The following is a 20890-nucleotide window of genomic DNA, read 5'->3' as shown; positions in this document are numbered from 1 at the left end:
GAGAGAGAGAGAGAGAGAGAGATGACATGTCAAAGAGTGAGAGATATGCATGCTGAAAGATGGAGGGAAGAGAAGGGAGGAGGAATGAGAGATGGAGAGAGAGTGAGAGACAGGATGAGCAATGCAGGGAGAGAGAGAGAGAGAGAGAGAGAGAGAGAGAGAGAGAGAGAGTAAGGAGAGAGAGAGAGAGAGAGAGAGAGAGAGAGAGAGAGAGAGAGAGAGAGAGAGAGAGAGTAAGGAGAGAGAGAGAGAGAGAGAGAGAGAGAGTAAGGAGAGATGTGTGATGCAACAGTGAGAGGGCCAGAGTGATAAATGGTGAAGGCAGAGAGCTGATTGAGGTGGATGGGGGCGGGGGCGGGGGGGGTGGAGAGGAGATAGCACTAGCATTGATAGAGTGATGCTAGAGGAGACAAGAGAGAGAGAGAGAGAGAGAGAGGGGGGGGGGGGGGGGGGGGATGAAGATGAAGAAGAGGAGAAAAAGGGCAACAAGGGGGACGATAAAACATTGTTTTGTTACACAGAGGGAGAGGACTGTAGCTGATCCTCCATTGTTTTATGTTTTTCAGCCCTGACCGGTCGACTGAATTATACTAACTATACTGTATATCTTAACCCATTCTGACCTGAGATCAGATTCATACGAGGTTTCCACTGGACACACACTGGTCTGATTAACCCATTCTGACCTGAGATCAGATTCTAAAAAATGTCAGTCGTTCTTCGATTTAAAAAAATAGCAGACCTACAAGCTCGTAGCGCGCCACTCGGTGGCGCGCTATGAGCTTGTAGATCTGCTATTTTTTCAATAGCTAAAGCATAGCTTAATGCTAACACCAAAATGGATGCCCGGCCCGCCCAAAATGGGTTAACCACTCTAAGCCCCCCTTTTCAAAAACAGCACAAATTAAACAACATTCTGATAATACGTCTGATAATACCCAGAATTCACAGTTGTAGGTGGGCGTGACACCCTATAGGCTGATTTTGAAGTTTTCCACGTCAGGTTAAAAATGACAGCAGGGTAAAAAGAGATAGAAACATAACACTGACCCTGACACAGAGCTGCAGTTATAACCATATACTGTAACAATGCTAATAATTGGTGTGTTAGATGTTTTTGTGTGTCTCAATACTGCCTGTCATGAGTGCACACATTGGCATGGCTCTGTCTGGACACACCTATTTGTTCGGTGCAAATGTGTTGCTTATACTTCTATTCTGTCTGCCATGTTTTCAATGTTTTTCCAAATGCAGCCGTTTTTAAAGGTTTTATGACATTCATTTTCATTTCTTTTTCTTTTTTCTTTTAGGTTTTATGACCTCAATTACACCCAAAAGACCTGAACTTTGAACATTCAGTGGATTTTCTGTGGTCTGAATTTTTCTTTGGGGTTTTTTGGGCCTTTTGAGCTACAAAAACAGTGACATCTGCTGGCAAATCCCATTGGCATATATGGGATTTGCAGTAAGTGATGTCACTTACTGCCGGCAAATCAGAGCACCTGTTTGAGCCAGAAAACCCCAGATCACAGAAAATCTACTGAATGTTAAAAGTTCATGTTTTTTGGGTGCAATTGAGATTAGAAAACCTAAAAAAAACAAGAACAATTCCAAAACCTTTTTTTTAATGTCACAATCCCTTTAACCTGAACCGGAAAACAAACTATAAATGAATTGCATTTTGATAGCGTTTTTTTCCCAAGTGTTCAAAGCGCTTTACAACGGTCCATTCATTCATTCATTGGGAGGTGCAGCTGCGAACAGTCGACGCCAGCGTCCTCACTTCCCACATTCACACACCAATGGTGGCAGACCTACAAAGCTCATAGCGCGCCACTCGGTGGCGCGCTATGAGCTTTGTAGATCTGCTATTTTTCAATAGCTAAAGCGTAACATAATGCTAACACCAAAAGGGGTTCCCGCCCCAAAATGCGTTAACCCTCTAACACCCGCATTAATTTCTACTTGCAAAAAATAGATTTCAACCTTACTACTACTTTGTACTACTAGGACTAAGACTAAAAAGTATGTTAAAAAAAAAATAATAATAAGTTTGATGAAAAATTTATAATAATTATATAATAAATATATAATAATATAATAAATTAATAATTTACATTTTGGGGATATCTTTCACAATAATGAATAAAACATGTTCTAGACATTCTAATGATCACAAAAAAACATATATTACAATTATTTTAACTACTTTTATTAGGGTAAAGGTCAAAAGTCTTAGGTTAAAAGAAAATCTAAATTGCACAGAGTCCAGACATTTTTTATTTGTGTGAATTTCAGCCTCTGTGGGGGGTATTTATATGCAAATATCATGAAAAATGGCATTGCAATGAACATCACTGATGACGTTTAGGTGAAAAAAGAACAGATTTTTTTTTAAATAATTTAGTAATTAAATTAAATAAAATTGTTGCTAAAAAGCAACGCTGGGTCTTAGAGGGTTAAAGCATTTTTTTTTGTCTGAAGCAATTCTGGAGGCCATTGCCTATCTATATAGTGGCAGAGGGGAGAGTGGTCGTAGGTTTTGATGTGGCATGCTATTATTATATCATCATGTGCACAATATGATCGGTAGATGTTTTCGATTTGCTGCCCTCAGTGGCCATACAGAGATCTTTAATGGACTTAATGGACTTAACATCATGTATTGATCATCACTCCTATATACTGAAAAACACATGGCGATAAGGTTGAAATACTGTGGAATATTTACCTTTAAAAAGGAAGGATGGATGGATGGAGATAGGGGTCAGTGAGATGGAGGAAGGGTGGTTAACGGACAGATGGACAGACGGGTGGGTGGGTTTATGGGTGGACGGTTTATGGGTGGGTGGGTTTATGGGTGGACGGAGGGAGGTAGAAAAAGGAGAGATGGTGAAGATAAAGTGGAGAAGGGGGAGGGAGGGAGGGAGGGAGGGAGAGAGAGGGGGGGGGGAGGGTCCACCCAAGGTTGCCTACCCTCAGGTTTGGCAGTGGATAGAAGAAAGAGGGGGGGGGGGGGACTAGACCGGTTGTGCCCGGCTGTAGAGCACCGAATCGGCATTAACCCATTCCAGCTTTCCACTGGACAACACACTGGTCTGATTAACCCATTCTTCTGACCTGAGATCAGATTCTAAAAAATGTCAGTCGTTCTTCGCTTTTTCAAAAATAGCAGACCTACAAGCTCGTAGCGCGCCACTCGGTGGCGCGCTATGAGCTTGTAGGTCTGCTATTTTTCAATAGCTAAAGCATAACATGATGCTGACACCAAAATGGGTTCCCGTTCAGAATGGGTTAAAGTAACAATGGAAGTTGAAGATCCATGCCCCGCCCCCGGCTATGCCATACCCGCTGTACCCGTGTCAGAGTACCCTGTGTCCCTTTTTATGCCCATATATGGAGATTTCTGAATCTGTCTCTCTGCGTCTCTTTTATTTTATATATACATATGAAGTTCTGTGTCAGGCATGCCCAAATATGGAGTGCTGTGATGTCAGAACAGGCCAGCTCCATATATGGAGCACTGGGGGCAAGGCCCGGGCAGAGGGCCCTTTGTCTCGGTTCTGGACAACCGGTGGTGAACGGTTCTCGAGTTATGTACATTACAGCCGTACATACGTACGTACGTACGTACAGACAGACGGACGGACGTACGGAGACGTGGTACATGTATAGATAGATAGATAGTTTTATAGATAGGTTTATAGATAGTATACTATGTCATTGTGACTTTGCCCTGTGTTTCCATTACATGACAATATATACTTGTTTTTACCCATCATTTCCCTCTAGTCATGAGCCACTGTGGAGTATTGTGAAGAGAGGTCCCATCATCCAGACAGGCTTCAAGCACACTCTGAACAAGGATACATTTAAAACAAAAGCCATTAATGTGTTTAGAGGGCTATTCCGTATATAAAAACAAATTAAATGCCACTCAACGACCATAGTAGGCCTACACAAGAAACACTGGAGTATTGTGTTGGTGGTGTTTCCCAGGCTGTGGAAAGACACTGCCCTATTTTGGTGGGTTTTTCAGAGCTATGTGTGTGGGTGGCTGGCTGGCTGGCTGGCTGGGTGGGTGGGTGGGTGGGTATGCATGGTTGTTTTTCACCACCTGTGCGCAACCTAACACACACACAAACACGCGCGCCACGTAATAACTGTATCTATGATGATGTTTCCGGGTGTACCAGTACAGTACAGTGACAGTATAATACAGTACAGTACCGTAGAGGTAGGCCCGCCGCACGGTAACTCTGTCATTTCTCAACCGTTTCGGACGCGGAAACTGGGCACCCTGGGCCGGCACCCTGGAACTTCCCACACGGAGTTGCACTACTCACTTCACACGGGTGTGATTTAATTTCCACATGTGTGTTTTGGTAGACAGGGTTTTTTTTTGGGGGGGGGGGCTACCAAAACAAACAGTGTGTGTGTCGGCTGCAGGTATAAAAACAGCACCACACTACTCCAGTGGCTGATGATGGTATAAAAACACCACCACACTACTCCAGTGGCTGATGAAGACCTATAAAAACACCACCACACTACTCCAGTGGCTGATGAAGGTATAGAAACACCACCACACTACTCCAGTGGCTGATGACGGTATAAAAACACCACCACACTACTCCAGTGGCTGATGAAGACCTATAAAAACACCACCACACTACTCCAGTGGCTGATGATGGCCTATAAAAACACCACCACACTACTCCAGTGGCTGATGAAGGTATAAAAACACCGCCACACTACTCCAGTGGCTGATGAAGACCTATAAAAACACCACCACACTACTCCAGTGGCTGATGAAGGGATAAAAACACCACCACACTACTCCAGTGGCTGATGATGGCCTATAAAAACACCACCACACTACTCCAGTGGCTGATGAAGGTATAAAAACACCGCCACACTACTCCAGTGGCTGATGAAGACCTATAAAAACACCACCACACTACTCCAGTGGCTGATGAAGGGATAAAAACACCACCACACTACTCCAGTGGCTGATGATGGCCTATAAAAACACCACCACACTACTCCAGTGGCTGATGATGGCCTATAAAAACACCACCACACTACTCCAGTGGCTGATGATGGCCTATAAAAACACCACCACACTACTCCAGTGGCTGATGAAGGGATAAAAACACCACCACACTACTCCAGTGGCTGATGATGGCCTATAAAAACACCACCACACTACTCCAGTGGCTGATGAAGGGATAAAAACACCACCACACTACTCCAGTGGCTGATGAAGGTATAAAAACACCACCACACTACTCCAGTGGCTGATGATGGCCTATAAAAACACCACCACACTACTCCAGTGGCTGATGATGGCCTATAAAAACACCACCACACTACTCCAGTGGCTGATGAAGGGATAAAAACACCACCACACTACTCCAGTGGCTGATGATGGCCTATAAAAACACCACCACACTACTCCAGTGGCTGATGATGGCCTATAAAAACACCACCACACTACTCCAGTGGCTGATGAAGACCTATAAAAACACCACCACACTACTCCAGTGGCTGATGAAGGTATAAAAACACCACCACACTACTCCAGTGGCTGATGAAGACCTATAAAAACACCACCACACTACTCCAGTGGCTGATGAAGACCTATAAAAACACCACCACACTACTCCAGTGGCTGATGAAGGTATAAAAACACCACCACACTACTCCAGTGGCTGATGAAGGTATAAAAACACCACCACACTACTCCAGTGGCTGATGAAGACCTATAAAAACACCACCACACTACTCCAGTGGCTGATGAAGACCTATAGAAACACCACCACACTACTCCAGTGGCTGATGAAGGTATAGAAACACCACCACACTACTCCAGTGGCTGATGACGGTATAAAAACACCACCACACTACTCCAGTGGCTGATGAAGACCTATAAAAACACCACCACACTACTCCAGTGGCTGATGATGGCCTATAAAAACACCACCACACTACTCCAGTGGCTGATGAAGGTATAAAAACACCGCCACACTACTCCAGTGGCTGATGAAGACCTATAAAAACACCACCACACTACTCCAGTGGCTGATGATGGCCTATAAAAACACCACCACACTACTCCAGTGGCTGATGATGGCCTATAAAAACACCACCACACTACTCCAGTGGCTGATGATGGCCTATAAAAACACCACCACACTACTCCAGTGGCTGATGAAGGGATAAAAACACCACCACACTACTCCAGTGGCTGATGATGGCCTATAAAAACACCACCACACTACTCCAGTGGCTGATGAAGGGATAAAAACACCACCACACTACTCCAGTGGCTGATGAAGGTATAAAAACACCACCACACTACTCCAGTGGCTGATGATGGCCTATAAAAACACCACCACACTACTCCAGTGGCTGATGATGGCCTATAAAAACACCACCACACTACTCCAGTGGCTGATGAAGGGATAAAAACACCACCACACTACTCCAGTGGCTGATGAAGGGATAAAAACACCACCACACTACTCCAGTGGCTGATGATGGCCTATAAAAACACCACCACACTACTCCAGTGGCTGATGAAGGGATAAAAACACCACCACACTACTCCAGTGGCTGATGATGGCCTATAAAAACACCACCACACTACTCCAGTGGCTGATGATGGGATAAAAACACCACCACACTACTCCAGTGGCTGATGAAGGTATGAAAACACCACCACACTACTCCAGTGGCTGATGAAGACCTATAAAAACACCACCACACTACTCCAGTGGCTGATGAAGGTATAAAAACACCACCACACTACTCCAGTGGCTGATGAAGACCTATAAAAACACCACCACACTACTCCAGTGGCTGATGAAGACCTATAGAAACACCACCACACTACTCCAGTGGCTGATGATGGCCTATAAAAACACCACCACACTACTCCAGTGGCTGATGAAGACCTATAAAAACACCACCACACTACTCCAGTGGCTGATGATGGCCTATAAAAACACCACCACACTACTCCAGTGGCTGATGAAGACCTATAAAAACACCACCACACTACTCCAGTGGCTGATGAAGGTATAAAAACACCACCACACTACTCCAGTGGCTGATGAAGACCTATAAAAACACCACCACACTACTCCAGTGGCTGATGAAGACCTATAAAAACACCACCACACTACTCCAGTGGCTGATGAAGGTATAAAAACACCACCACACTACTCCAGTGGCTGATGAAGGTATAAAAACACCACCACACTACTCCAGTGGCTGATGAAGACCTATAAAAACACCACCACACTACTCCAGTGGCTGATGAAGGTATAAAAACACCACCACACTACTCCAGTGGCTGATGAAGACCTATAAAAACACCACCACACTACTCCAGTGGCTGATGAAGACCTATAGAAACACCACCACACTACTCCAGTGGCTGATGATGGCCTATAAAAACACCACCACACTACTCCAGTGGCTGATGATGGCCTATAAAAACACCACCACACTACTCCAGTGGCTGATGAAGGTATAAAAACACCACCACACTACTCCAGTGGCTGATGAAGGTATAAAAACACCACCACACTACTCCAGTGGCTGATGAAGGTATAAAAACACCACCACACTACTCCAGTGGCTGATGATGACCTATAAAAACACCACCACACTACTCCAGTGGCTGATGAAGGTATAGAAACACCACCACACTACTCCAGTGGCTGATGATGGTATAAAAAACACCACCACACTACTCCAGTGGCTGATGAAGGTATAAAAACACCACCACACTACTCCAGTGGCTGATGAAGGGATAAAAACACAACCACACTACTCCAGTGGCTGATGAAGGGATAAAAACACAACCACACTACTCCAGTGGCTGATGAAGGTATAAAAACACCACCACACTACTCCAGTGGCTGATGATGACCTATAAAAACACAACCACACTACTCCAGTGGCTGATGAAGGTATAAAAACACCACCACACTACTCCAGTGGCTGATGACGGTATAAAAACACCACCACACTACTCCAGTGGCTGATGAAGACCTATAAAAACACCACCACACTACTCCAGTGGCTGATGAAGACCTATAAAAACACCACCACACTACTCCAGTGGCTGATGAAGGTATAAAAACACCACCACACTACTCCAGTGGCTGATGAAGGGATAAAAACACCACCACACTACTCCAGTGGCTGATGAAGACCTATAAAAACACCACCACACTACTCCAGTGGCTGATGACGGTATAAAAACACCACCACACTACTCCAGTGGCTGATGAAGGTATAGAAACACCACCACACTACTCCAGTGGCTGATGAAGGTATAAAAACACCACCACACTACTCCAGTGGCTGATGATGACCTATAAAAACACCACCACACTACTCCAGTGGCTGATGAAGGTATAGAAACACCACCACACTACTCCAGTGGCTGATGATGGTATAAAAAACACCACCACACTACTCCAGTGGCTGATGAAGGTATAAAAACACCACCACACTACTCCAGTGGCTGATGACGGTATAAAAACACCACCACACTACTCCAGTGGCTGATGAAGGTATAGAAACACCACCACACTACTCCAGTGGCTGATGAAGGTATAAAAACACCACCACACTACTCCAGTGGCTGATGAAGGTATAGAAACACCACCACACTACTCCAGTGGCTGATGAAGGTATAAAAACACCACCACACTACTCCAGTGGCTGATGAAGGGATAAAAACACCACCACACTACTCCAGTGGCTGATGATGGCCTATAAAAACACCACCACACTACTCCAGTGGCTGATGAAGGTATAAAAACACAACCACACTACTCCAGTGGCTGATGACGGTATAAAAACACCACCACACTACTCCAGTGGCTGATGAAGACCGAAACAATCCCTAAACAATGTATTTATTGTTTAGTGTAGACTTAAAGGTATATTCAGTGATTTCACTTAATTCAAATATCACTTATTTTTTTGTTTTGTTGTGATAATCCTCCCTACTATAGAGTGTGCTGACCATATAAGGAGTTCCTCCCTGTCCCCAGTTAACCCCTGGGGGTCAAAAAACCTTAGTTTCGTTATTGACTCTCTATCCTGATTGGACGAAAGGCTGGGTCCCACAGCCAAAAACGAAACCTAAGGTTTTTTGAGTGAAATCACTGAATATACCTTTAAGGGAGCATGCAAAGGAGAGAGTACTTTGGTATTAATTAACACCATTCTGAACGGGAACCCCCTTTTGGTGTTTTAAGCATTACGTCATGCTTTAGCTGTTGAAAAATAGAAGATCTACAAGCTCATATAGCGCGGCACCGCTAAAAAAAAGAAAAATATCGCTAGAAAATGTGGCGCAATTCTTCATATTCTTAAATTCTGAGCGAACGTTTTTTTTTACTTGTATCTTTGCTTCTGGGGGGGGGAGTCTGTGGAACAACATATGGGGTTTGGCCGGCCAATTACATATATTTTTTGCCATGAAAATGTTTGAGAACCACCGACACCGAAACATTTCTTTCATTTTTTTTTTTTCATTTGTAGAATCGGCCTCAGGTCTAAATGGGTTAACCCATTCTGACCGGGCACCCATTTTGGTGTTGGCATCATGTTATGCTTTAGCTATTGAAAAATAGCAGATCTACAAGCTCATATCACGCCACCGAGTGGCGCGATACGAGCTTGTAGGTCTGCTATTTTTTTTAAATCGAAGAACAACTGACATTTTTAGAATCTGATCTCAGGTCAGAATGGGTTCGTCAGACCAGCGTTTGTCCAGTGGAAACCTCGTATGAATCTGATCTCAGGTCTAAAAATGGGTTAATAGTACATGTTGTGAACACTACTGATATATAACTCTGCTAATGGTTGCGGGGGGGGGGGGGGGGGGGGGGGGGGAGGAGGGAAGGATGGATGGATGGATGGATGGATTGGGGACGACAGGAACAGAGAGGGAGGGAGGGGGAGGGGGAGGGGGAGGGGGAGGGGGAGGGGGAGGGGGCGGAGACTGTGTGAGCGAGCGGCGCTGTGGTGAGCACACATGTATTGACGCCGAGCCGCCTGTCTGATGATCGATAGGCTGTAGTCAATCAGCACAGGGTGATCCATTCACTCTGACCTTACCCTGGGCGGCGTGCGTACGTGTGTGTGTGTGTGTGTGTGTGTGTGTGTGTGTGTGTGTGTGTGTGTGTGTGTGTGTGTGTGTGAGTGTGTGTGTGTCAGTGTGTGCATCACCATGCCTAGATTATACAGAGTCAGACAAACACAGGTACAGTGTACATATATGTACATTGGCCTACATAATTATGAACACTTGTAAGTACATACTGTACTATACACAGTACTAAGTACATTATGTAGGCTACAGTATGCCTCTATATGCGTGCCCGCACGCCGCGCGCATGCACACACACACACACACCCACACACACACACACACACACACACACACACACACACACGGCATGTTTTTTCCATGGTGGGAACAATAGTAAAGCAGTGGTGCATGAGGAGGACAGGGACGGACAAACCCCTTGACTCATACATACAGAAACCGCTTATGTCTTGATCTACAGATCATGTCATATAGTATATCAGACATTAATATGTTCCAGTATCACTTGTATCATTTATTTATTTTTTACACAATCCTTATTCATTTACTCCTTTTCGATCATTATGCCACTTGACCCTCCCCACATATTTCTGGGGGGAGGGTATACCCTGCTGCTCTGGTACGTCACTGGCTCACCTGCCCGTGAGGAGCGACCCCCTCCCCTCCCAGAGATTAAAATAGGGTGTATTTTGCATCCCAAAACGCAGTTTTGCACTACTGTACCGTTTTTTTATTCTCCGTTTATTTTGCTAGCTTTAGTTATAATAATCATTTCTTCTTCTGTTTTCTACGTGAATATAACCACATTATAACCTGGGAGTTAAATGCTACAATTTGTAAAAAATAATTGCAAAATATGAGTCCCAACGTCGTTGAAGTGGGACTCGTAAAATGTCATCTAAAAGACCATCCCCGGGACTCGTTACATTGAAAACCTATTTCCATCACTGCCCTCCGGCGGTGGCTCAGGGGTAGAGTGCCTGGATGGTAACCGTAAGGTTGCCAGTTCGAACCCGGGCTCCCCCAGAGTTACTGTCGAAGTGTCCTTGAGCAAGACACTGAACCCCTAATTGCTCCCGATGTGCTGGTTGGTGCCTTGCATGGTTTCCGCTGCCATCGGTGTATGAATGTGTGTGTGAATGGGTGAATGTAACGCACAATCTATGTAAAGCGCCTTGGATAAAGGCGCTATATAAATGCACCATTTACCATTTACCCTATACTCCTCCCGTTCAACATTCCCCACTAACAGGCACCACACCGGCCCGTAGGAGTCACTGACGCAGCGACAAAGAACCGCCATCCCCCCCCACTAACAGGCACCACACCGGCCCGTAGGAGTCACTGACGCAGCGACAAAGAACCAGAGCCATCCCCCCCGGCGCCTAGCCTGGATTCTTCTAACCCCCAGAGTACTCTGCGGTTGGTGGACAGGTGGCATTATACGCGACCCGAGCACTACATCTTATTATTCTGTTACTAACGGGCGAAAGAATATATAACTAGAAAAAGTGCCCTTCCGGGCACAGGTCTCCACCAGGTTATCCACAGATCCGTGCAGTTAGAGGTAAAAACACTTTTCGGCCAGTTATAGCGCCACCTTGAGGCTGAGTTGAAATTGTTCATGTGGCATTTCGTCCTCGGCCTAGTGGGAATGTGGGTGCACAATTTCACGGAAATCACGCGATGTGTTCATGATTTGCAGCATTTTGTTTGAAACTGAGCACTCCTGTGAACTTTGGAAGCCAATCTTAACCAATCAGGATGGAGTCTGATAAATCTGAAAGACCCGTTTCGTTGAATGGCTCTAGAGAGACTGTGTACCAATTTGCGTGATGTTTGGACAAAATCTGTAGGTGTACTGTGCAAAAACTTGTTTTGCACAAAGCGGCCTCCTGGTGGCGCTATAACAGGCCGTTCTGGAAAGTTTGGGGCAGAGGTTCATGGTTGGCATCCAGGGAGTGTGTGTGCAAAATATGGCATCGACCGGGTTAACGGTGGCCGAGATTAGCTGTCCACGGACACACGGACACACAAACGGACGGACGGACACGCGGACGGACGGAGTGCAAAACATACTCTCCCCACATGCCTTCGGCCTGGTGGAGACAATAAAATGACCCTGCCTGCACACCGTCTACACTTTATTTAGGCAACGTTTCGGTCAATAGAAGACCCTCTTCAGGCATCACTATTTGCTGTGGGACCTCTTATGTCATTATTTGTGGAGTTTTTCTCGTAAATGAATGCCCTACTTGATCGTATCACACAGGCAGCGTCAAACTAAAGCAACGAAAGCAGCAGATCTACAGGGTAGAAACGTGCCACGTCGAGACATATTTCTAGCTTGCGGAAGTGTTTTTTTTTTCTTTTTTTATGTTTTCGAATTTGACTCCTGACAAAGGAACAGTTTCGGACTTTCGGACTATTATAGGTTTTCCACCCGCCAGAGACAATTTGTATAATTAGTATATGTGACAGTAATAGTAGTAGCAACCTCTCTCTAAACACACACACACACACACACACACACACACACCTGGTTGAATACATTCTTAGTTCCTGGTTCCTTTTAGAGATCAGGTTCTGAGGAACAGGCAGAGAGAGAAGCCTCCTACATATTGTTCCCACATTCGAGAGAGCCGAGAAGAAAGTGCAGAACTGACTGGTTGTATGTTGGACAGTCAGTTTGTCCACCGAGTGGACAAATGGAACCAAATGGACCCTGACTGGTTCCATTGGTTCCATTTGTACACTCTCAGAGTTAAATTAACATAGAGTTTTACAGAACAAATTGGGGGTTCCAACGACAACACAAGCGAACATTAAACAAGAGCACACTGGACGACTCCCAGCGTCGTCAGAGAGGCTAAAACATGCAGATATTCAAGCATTTATTTGGGGAGGAAGGACTAATTGTCTCTCAGAGCACTTTAGACCGAGGCAAACAAGAGACGGCTGTGCACCACGCGTCACGCCCAGACTGTGTGTATATGAAGCACACACACGCATGCGCACACACACACACACACACACACACACACAGGTCAGACACAGATTTTCAAAGTTCATAACGGCGTTGTGATGATGATTATGTTGATAATGATAGCGCGGCTCTGGCGTTTTCGGACCAAAAATTCTGATGGCACCGACGGCAACACAGACGACTGTGACACAAGTCATGAGTGTTAGCATCATGTTATACTTTAGCTATTGAAAAATAGCAGATCTACAAGCTACGAGCTTGTAGGTCTGCTATTTTTGAAAAATCGAAGAACGACTGACATACATAGAAACATAGCTTTTTCAGAAAACTGTCAGGATGTAGAAGACATTTTTAAGAATCTGATCCCACGTCAAAATGGGTTATTTTATTTACCAAATCAGCAGGTCTAATAAATAATACTGGAATCATCATATTATCAGGAATTCCCCCCCGCCCCGCCCCCTTCCCAAAGACACCAGGCTGAATAACCCATTCTGACCGGGCACCCATTTTGGTGTCAGCATCATGTTATGTTTTAGCTATTTAAAAATAGCAGATCTACAAGCTCATATCGCGCCACCGAGTGGCGCGATACGAGCTTGTAGGTCTGCTATTTTTGAAGAATCGAAGAACGACTGACATTTTTAGAATCTGATCTCAGGTCAGAATGGGTTCGTCAGACCAGTGTGTGTCCGGCGGGAAACCTCGTATGAATCTGATCTCAGGTCAGAATGGGATAAGTAAACGACACACGTGCTGACCAAGAAGAGGCGTGTGTGTGTGTCTGTACGAGGTCATCAGCGGCAGCCTCAAGGCTACAGGGGGAGTGGTGAACACTGCGAGGTCACCGATCCAATCCATGCAGCGCGTCGTCCCCAGCTGGGGAAAAGGGTTTTACTTCAATACTGACAAAAGAACGAGAAATGCCTCCCATCTGTCTTTGACGTGTCCTTGGTTGAGCCAAAGCATTTTAACTAAACCATTGGCTCATTGGTCTGCTCTTTAAACCAGTGGTTCCCCAAAGTGGGGTCCGGGGACCACCAGGGGTCCTTGAGGGAGTCCCCCACGTCCCCCCAGCTAAATGACAGTTTGGAAGCCAAATGGACCCTGATGGGTCTGTAACTCTGATTAATTAACATTGATTTTAACTAAATAAATTGGGGGTTCCAGAGATAGAAATGCCATTAAATGGGGGTCTGTAGAGTGTAGACTAATTAATGTCAAACGGGGGGGGGGGGGGTCCTTGAAATGAAACGGGTTGAGAATCTCTGCTAGAGTCGTAAAACTCTTCTCTTATGGGGGGGGGGGGTCTTTTCAAATGGGGGTCCGCAAGCTAATTAGTGTCAATTTGCTCTAAACCAAAATGCGCAGGGTGTTCCCCTCAGAATAGGGGCCGCTATAGGGTGTTCCCCTCAGAATAGGGGCCGCTATAGGGTGTTCCCCTCAGAATAGGGGCTGCTATAGGGTGTTCCCCTCAGAATAGGGGCCGCTATAGGGTGTTCCCCTCAGAATAGGGGCCGCTATAGGGTGTTCCCCTCAGAATAGGGGCCGCTATAGGGTGTTCCCCTCAGAATAGGGGCTGCTATAGGGTGTTCCCCTCAGAATAGGGGCTGCTATAGGGTGTTCCCCTCAGAATAGGGGCTGCTATAGGGTGTTCCCCTCAGAATAGGGGCTGCTATAGAGTGTTCCCCTCAGAATAGGGGCTGCTATAGAGTGTTCCCCTCAGAATAGGGGCTGCTATAGGGTGTTCCCCTCAGAATAGGGGCTGCTATAGAGTGTTCCCCTCAGAATAGGGGCTGCTATAGGCCGGGTTCAGAGTGTTCCCCTCAGAATAGGGGCTGCTATAGAGTGTTCCCCTCAGAATAGGGGCTGCTATAGAGTGTTCCCCTCAGAATAGGGGCTGCTATAGAGTGTTCCCCTCAGAATAGGGGCTGCTATAGAGTGTTCCCCTCAGAATAGGGGCTGCTATAGGCCGGGTTCAGAGTGTTCCCCTCAGAATAGGGGCTGCTATAGAGTGTTCCCCTCAGAATAGGGGCTGCTATAGAGTGTTCCCCTCAGAATAGGGGCTGCTATAGGGTGTTCCCCTCAGAATAGGGGCTGCTATAGAGTGTTCCCCTCAGAATAGGGGCTGCTATAGAGTGTTCCCCTCAGAATAGGGGCTGCTATAGAGTGTTCCCCTCAGAATAGGGGCTGCTATAGAGTGTTCCCCTCAGAATAGGGGCTGCTATAGAGTGTTCCCCTCAGAATAGGGGCTGCTATAGGCCGGGTTCAGAGTGTTCCCCTCAGAATAGGGGCTGCTATAGAGTGTTCCCCTCAGAATAGGGGCTGCTATAGAGTGTTCCCCTCAGAATAGGGGCTGCTATAGGGTGTTCCCCTCAGAATAGGGGCTGCTATAGAGTGTTCCCCTCAGAATAGGGGCTGCTATAGAGTGTTCCCCTCAGAATAGGGGCTGCTATAGAGTGTTCCCCTCAGAATAGGGGCTGCTATAGGGTGTTCCCCTCAGAATAGGGGCTGCTATAGAGTGTTCCCCTCAGAATAGGGGCTGCTATAGGGTGTTCCCCTCAGAATAGGGGCTGCTATAGGGTGTTCCCCTCAGAATAGGGGCTGCTATAGGGTGTTCCCCTCAGAATAGGGGCTGCTATAGAGTGTTCCCCTCAGAATAGGGGCTGCTATAGGGTGTTCCCCTCAGAATAGGGGCTGCTATAGAGTGTTCCCCTCAGAATAGGGGCTGCTATAGGGTGTTCCCCTCAGAATAGGGGCTGCTATAGGGTGTTCCCCTCAGAATAGGGGCTGCTATAGGCCGGGTTCAAGTGGTTAACCCGGCCTCAAGTACTCCAGCACTGTCTCTGGACTGTTTTGTGTTTTGTGTGGTGCTTCTTATAAAAGCAAGCTTAAAAATCCATAGACTTGGAAGTCACAGGTGAACGCCAGACATTGTGGAGGAGGAGGTTGCCAGCGCACCCTAAAAAAATAGGATTTCGGTTTGGGGTGACCAATAATTGATGAACTATACTTGAAAACCCTCGCATCCATATTGTAGATCTGCTATTTTGGGTGAGGAGACTTGGTGCGTACTGTGTGTACTGTGTGACTAGGGGGGGGGGGGGGGGGAAGCAACGTAGATGTGCACCCCCACTTCTGAAAGTCGTAACTGCAACCCTGCACACGCACACACACATCGCCAACCACACGTACTCAGTCTTCATAGTGTCAAAAGTGTCAATAGTCTGCAATGTCTGCATAGTGTCAATATAGATGCTGCACACACACACACACACACACCCACATCTAATAGCAGCACCACAGTACATCCCTGCACGCACGCACACACACACACATGCACATGCTGTACATGTTACACCCGGGATTCAAACTCAGGCCCTAAAAAGTGTGTGAAAGTCCAACATCTCTTAACCACTAGACCAAAGGGATATCCCCCTGGACTGGGGGAGATATTAGACTTTTGAGGCAAACACAGACACACACACACAGACACACACAGACACACACACACACACACACACACACACACACACACACACACACACACACACACACACACACGTACACACACACACACACACACGCGTACGTACCCAGTCCTCATAGTGGCGCGTCCCGTTCTGCATCAGGTCCTCCAGCTGGATGGTGCAGTTGGCCACGAAGTCGTCGTAGCCGATGGGCGCGTCGTGGAACACGCTGAGCTCCAGGCTGCGGCCCTCCCTCACCTCCGTGAGGAACTCCTGGTGCCAGGCGGGCGAGTTGGTCTTGGTGCGCGTGGCCGTCTGGCCCAGCCGCGTCTGGTCCAGGTTGAGCGCCAGGTAGGGGTCCAGCAGGAAGGAGCCGCCGCTCTTGTTGCTGCCCACGGCGTGGCGCAGCGCCCAGGGGGTGGGCTTCAGGTCCACCGCCTCGCACACGCGCACCTTCAGCAGGCCGCTGAACACGGGCATGGTGGTGGTGTGGCTGGCTGGTCCTTTAGGAGTGTGTGTGTGTGTGTGTGTGTGTGTGTGTGTGTGTGTGTGTGTGTGTGTGTGTGTGTGTGTGTGTGTGTATCGTTGGCCCCTGGTCCTCCTATCCTCGTCTCCCAGACAGACGGTTGGTTGTGAGGATGAACCCGGTGGAGTCACCGCTCACTGCATCAGATGATGATGATGATGATGATGATGGCTACAGCCCTGCTTACATCCCACAATGCCCATTGGCTCCTTGAACACTCGCTGTAATAACACTGCCATACCAGAACACTGGTGGTGGTGGTGTGTTATGCACACACACACGCGCACACACACACGCACGCACGCGCGCACACACACACAGCTGTTGAACACCCTTAGTACAACAGTATACCAAAAAAAAAAAAAAAAAAAACAGCAGCAGCAGCAATGTATTCTAGCTTCAAAGCATTGAACACAACACAACACAGACAGACAGACACGAGGAGCCTCTGTGCCCAGCCCAGGCAGTGTGTCTGTTGACTCCCCGAAATATCAAGCGGGTTCTGTTTGTTTACAGTGGACCGTCCGTGCGACAAGACAATCCTCCTCCTCCTGTTTCCGCGGAAACAAATGAGCAAACGAGGCTGGGGGTTATTTTATGATGATGATGAATCGCAACGATAAGAGAATAAAATAAAAATAAAAAAACACACAATATAATGTGTGTGTGCTGTGGTGAGTCCGGAGCTCCGGTGGTGGTGACGGTGACTATAGGATCATCTGATCACCGGGGGGAGAGAGAGAGAGAGAGGGAGGAGAGAGGAGTGATCCCCCCCCGAGTATGTGTGTCTCTCCCCGGGTCAGAGAGACAGAGAGCGGCCGCGCCTTGCCATCCGGGCTCCGCCGCCGCTGTGCTCCTCCTCGGCTGGGCTGGGCTGGCTCTGGGGCTTCTTCTTCTGGGATAATCTCCTCACTTTAAAGGTACAAAAATATAAATACCGCGATGTTTTTGTCCACTCGAGTCGGGACGGAATGCGTCTTTCCACCACCAATGCGGTCCCTGGGGACTTCACGTACAGCCCGAATAATGCATAGTGTTGCCGTTAGTGTTTTGGTTTTTTTTCTCCCTCTCTCTCTCTCTCTATCTTCCTTTCCTCTCTCTCTCTCTCTCTCTCGCTGCTGCGCGCGTTCCCCGTTTCCCGTCCTCTCTCTCTCTCTCTCTCTCTCTCTCTCTCTCTCTCTCTCTCTCTCGCTCGCACTCTCTCTCTCTCTCTCTCTCTCTCTCTCTCTCCCCTCCCCTCAATCTGTGTGTGTGTGAGTTGAGGGTTGAGAGCAGCGCAAGCTTTCAGGAAATGCGCAAAACGCGTCAGAACCATAGACTGTAGGTCAGAACCAGAACGCTTCGCTTCTCGCCCGCCCCCTTGCGCCGGATGGGGGAGTGTGTGTGTGTGTGTGTGTGTGTGTGTGTGTGTGTGTGTGTGTGTGTGTGTGTGTGTGTGTGTGTGTGTGTGTGTGTGTGTGTGTGTGTGTGTGTGTGTGTGCGTGCGTGCGTGCGTGCGTGCGTGCGTGCGTGCGTGCGTGTGTGTGTGTGTGCGTGCGTGCGTAAGGCACGGCCAGACACCCAATATAGCCGGTCAATCAGCCCCAGTCGCTGCCTTATGCATGGTCACAGATAGCCTCTGCCCCACACACACACACACACACACACACACACACAGAGGGCGGGCAGTGGCATGACTGAGTAAATGGGTGAAGGGAAAAAAAAGAAAGAATTAAAAAGGACACAGACATACTGGACATTCTGTCACCGGTCTGCAACAGAAGGCATGCACACACACACACATGCACGCACACACGTGCAAGCGAGCACGCACGCACACACGCGCGAGCGAGCATGCACGCACACACACACACCACCATCACTGTGCCTAGTGCCCAACACGGTGGAACATTCCACTGCACTACATGGATGCCATGCTCTCTCTCTCTCTCTCTCTCTCTCTCTCTCTCTCTCTCTCTCTCTCTCTCTCTCTCTCTACACTGGACATTATAATGTCCAGTCAGGGTCACTCATCGATATGTCTGTACACGGACAAACGTGTCCATGCATAGCACATTCATTACAGTGTTCTTATTTAGATCATAAGATATATCAGAATATGTACAGTATATGACACTGATTTATTATAACTCAAAGTATGATGGCCCATTTAGTCCACTATAGGACAGCGCTTCTCAAAGTATGATGGCCCATTTAGTCCACTATAGGACAGCGCTTCTCAAAGTATGATGGCCCATTTAGTCCACTATAGGACAGCGCTTCTCAAAGTATGATGGCCCATTTAGTCCACTATAGGACAGCGCTTCTCAAAGTATGATGGCCCATTTAGTCCACTATAGGACAGCGCTTCTCAAAGTATGATGGCCCATTTAGTCCACTATAGGACAGCGCTTCTCAAAGTATGATGGCCCATTTAGTCCACTATAGGACAGCGCTTCTCAATGTATGATGGCCCATTTAGTCCACTATAGGACAGCGCTTCTCAAAGTATGATGGCCCATTTAGTCCACTATAGGACAGCGCTTCTCAAAGTATGATGGCCCATTTAGTCCACTATAGGACAGCGCTTCTCAAAGTATGATGGCCCATTTAGTCCACTATAGGACAGCGCTTCTCAATGTATGATGGCCCATTTAGTCCACTATAGGACAGCGCTTCTCAAAGTATGATGGCCCATTTAGTCCACTATAGGACAGCGCTTCTCAAAGTATGATGGCCCATTTAGTCCACTATAGGACAGCGCTTCTCAAAGTATGATGGCCCATTTAGTCCACTATAGGACAGCGCTTCTCAATGTATGATGGCCCATTTAGTCCACTATAGGACAGCGCTTCTCAAAGTATGATGGCCCATTTAGTCCACTATAGGACAGCGCTTCTCAAAGTATGATGGCCCATTTAGTCCACTATAGGACAGCGCTTCTCAAAGTATGATGGCCCATTTAGTCCACTATAGGACAGCGCTTCACAATGTATGATGGCCCATTTAGTCCACTATAGGACAGCGCTTCTCAAAGTATGATGGCCCATTTAGTCCACTATAGGACAGCGCTTCTCAAAGTATGATGGCCCATTTAGTCCACTATAGGACAGCGCTTCTCAAAGTATGATGGCCCATTTAGTCCACTATAGGACAGCGCTTCTCAAAGTATGATGGCCCATTTAGTCCACTATAGGACAGCACTTCTCACTGTATGATGGCCCATTTAGTCCACTATAGGACAGCGCTTCTCACTGTATGATGGCCCATTTAGTCCACTATAGGACAGCGCTTCTCAATGTATGATGGCCCATTTAGTCCACTATAGGACAGCACTTCTCACTGTATGATGGCCCATTTAGTCCACTATAGGACAGCGCTTCTCAAAGTATGATGGCCCATTTAGTCCACTATAGGACAGCACTTCTCAAAGTATGATGGCCCATTTAGTCCACTATAGGACAGCGCTTCTCAAAGTATGATGGCCCATTTAGTCCACTATAGGACAGCGCTTCTCACTGTATGATGGCCCATTTAGTCCACTATAGGACAGCGCTTCTCAAAGTATGATGGCCCATTTAGTCCACTATAGGACAGCGCTTCTCACTGTATGATGGCCCATTTAGTCCACTATAGGACAGCGCTTCTCAAAGTATGATGGCCCATTTAGTCCACTATAGGACAGCGCTTCTCACTGTATGATGGCCCATTTAGTCCACTATAGGACAGCGCTTCTCAAAGGTTTATTTTCAAGGACCCCCATAACTCTCCAGGTCCGTAACCTGTTG

General features: G+C 47.1%; 1 pseudogene across 1 annotated transcript in view; it reads right to left on the bottom strand.

Annotated features, from left to right (window-relative positions):
- Nucleotides 1-17126, bottom strand: part of LOC310874754 (protein kinase C epsilon type-like) — an 89650-nt pseudogene extending 72524 nt beyond the window's left edge. The window contains exon 1 of the transcript XR_014571096.1: nt 16724-17126. The product of XR_014571096.1 is annotated as a protein kinase C epsilon type-like (transcript). The remainder of the gene's footprint in view (nt 1-16723) is intronic.
- Between the last annotated feature and the right edge of the window lie 3764 nt (nt 17127-20890).

Source organism: Protomyctophum parallelum (genome assembly GCF_964188405.1).
Source record: "Protomyctophum parallelum genome assembly, chromosome: 17".
NCBI classification, from domain to species: Eukaryota; Metazoa; Chordata; class Actinopteri; order Myctophiformes; family Myctophidae; genus Protomyctophum; species Protomyctophum parallelum.
Note: the sequence above shows the minus strand (reverse complement) of the source record. Positions and strands in the feature narration are given on the sequence as shown.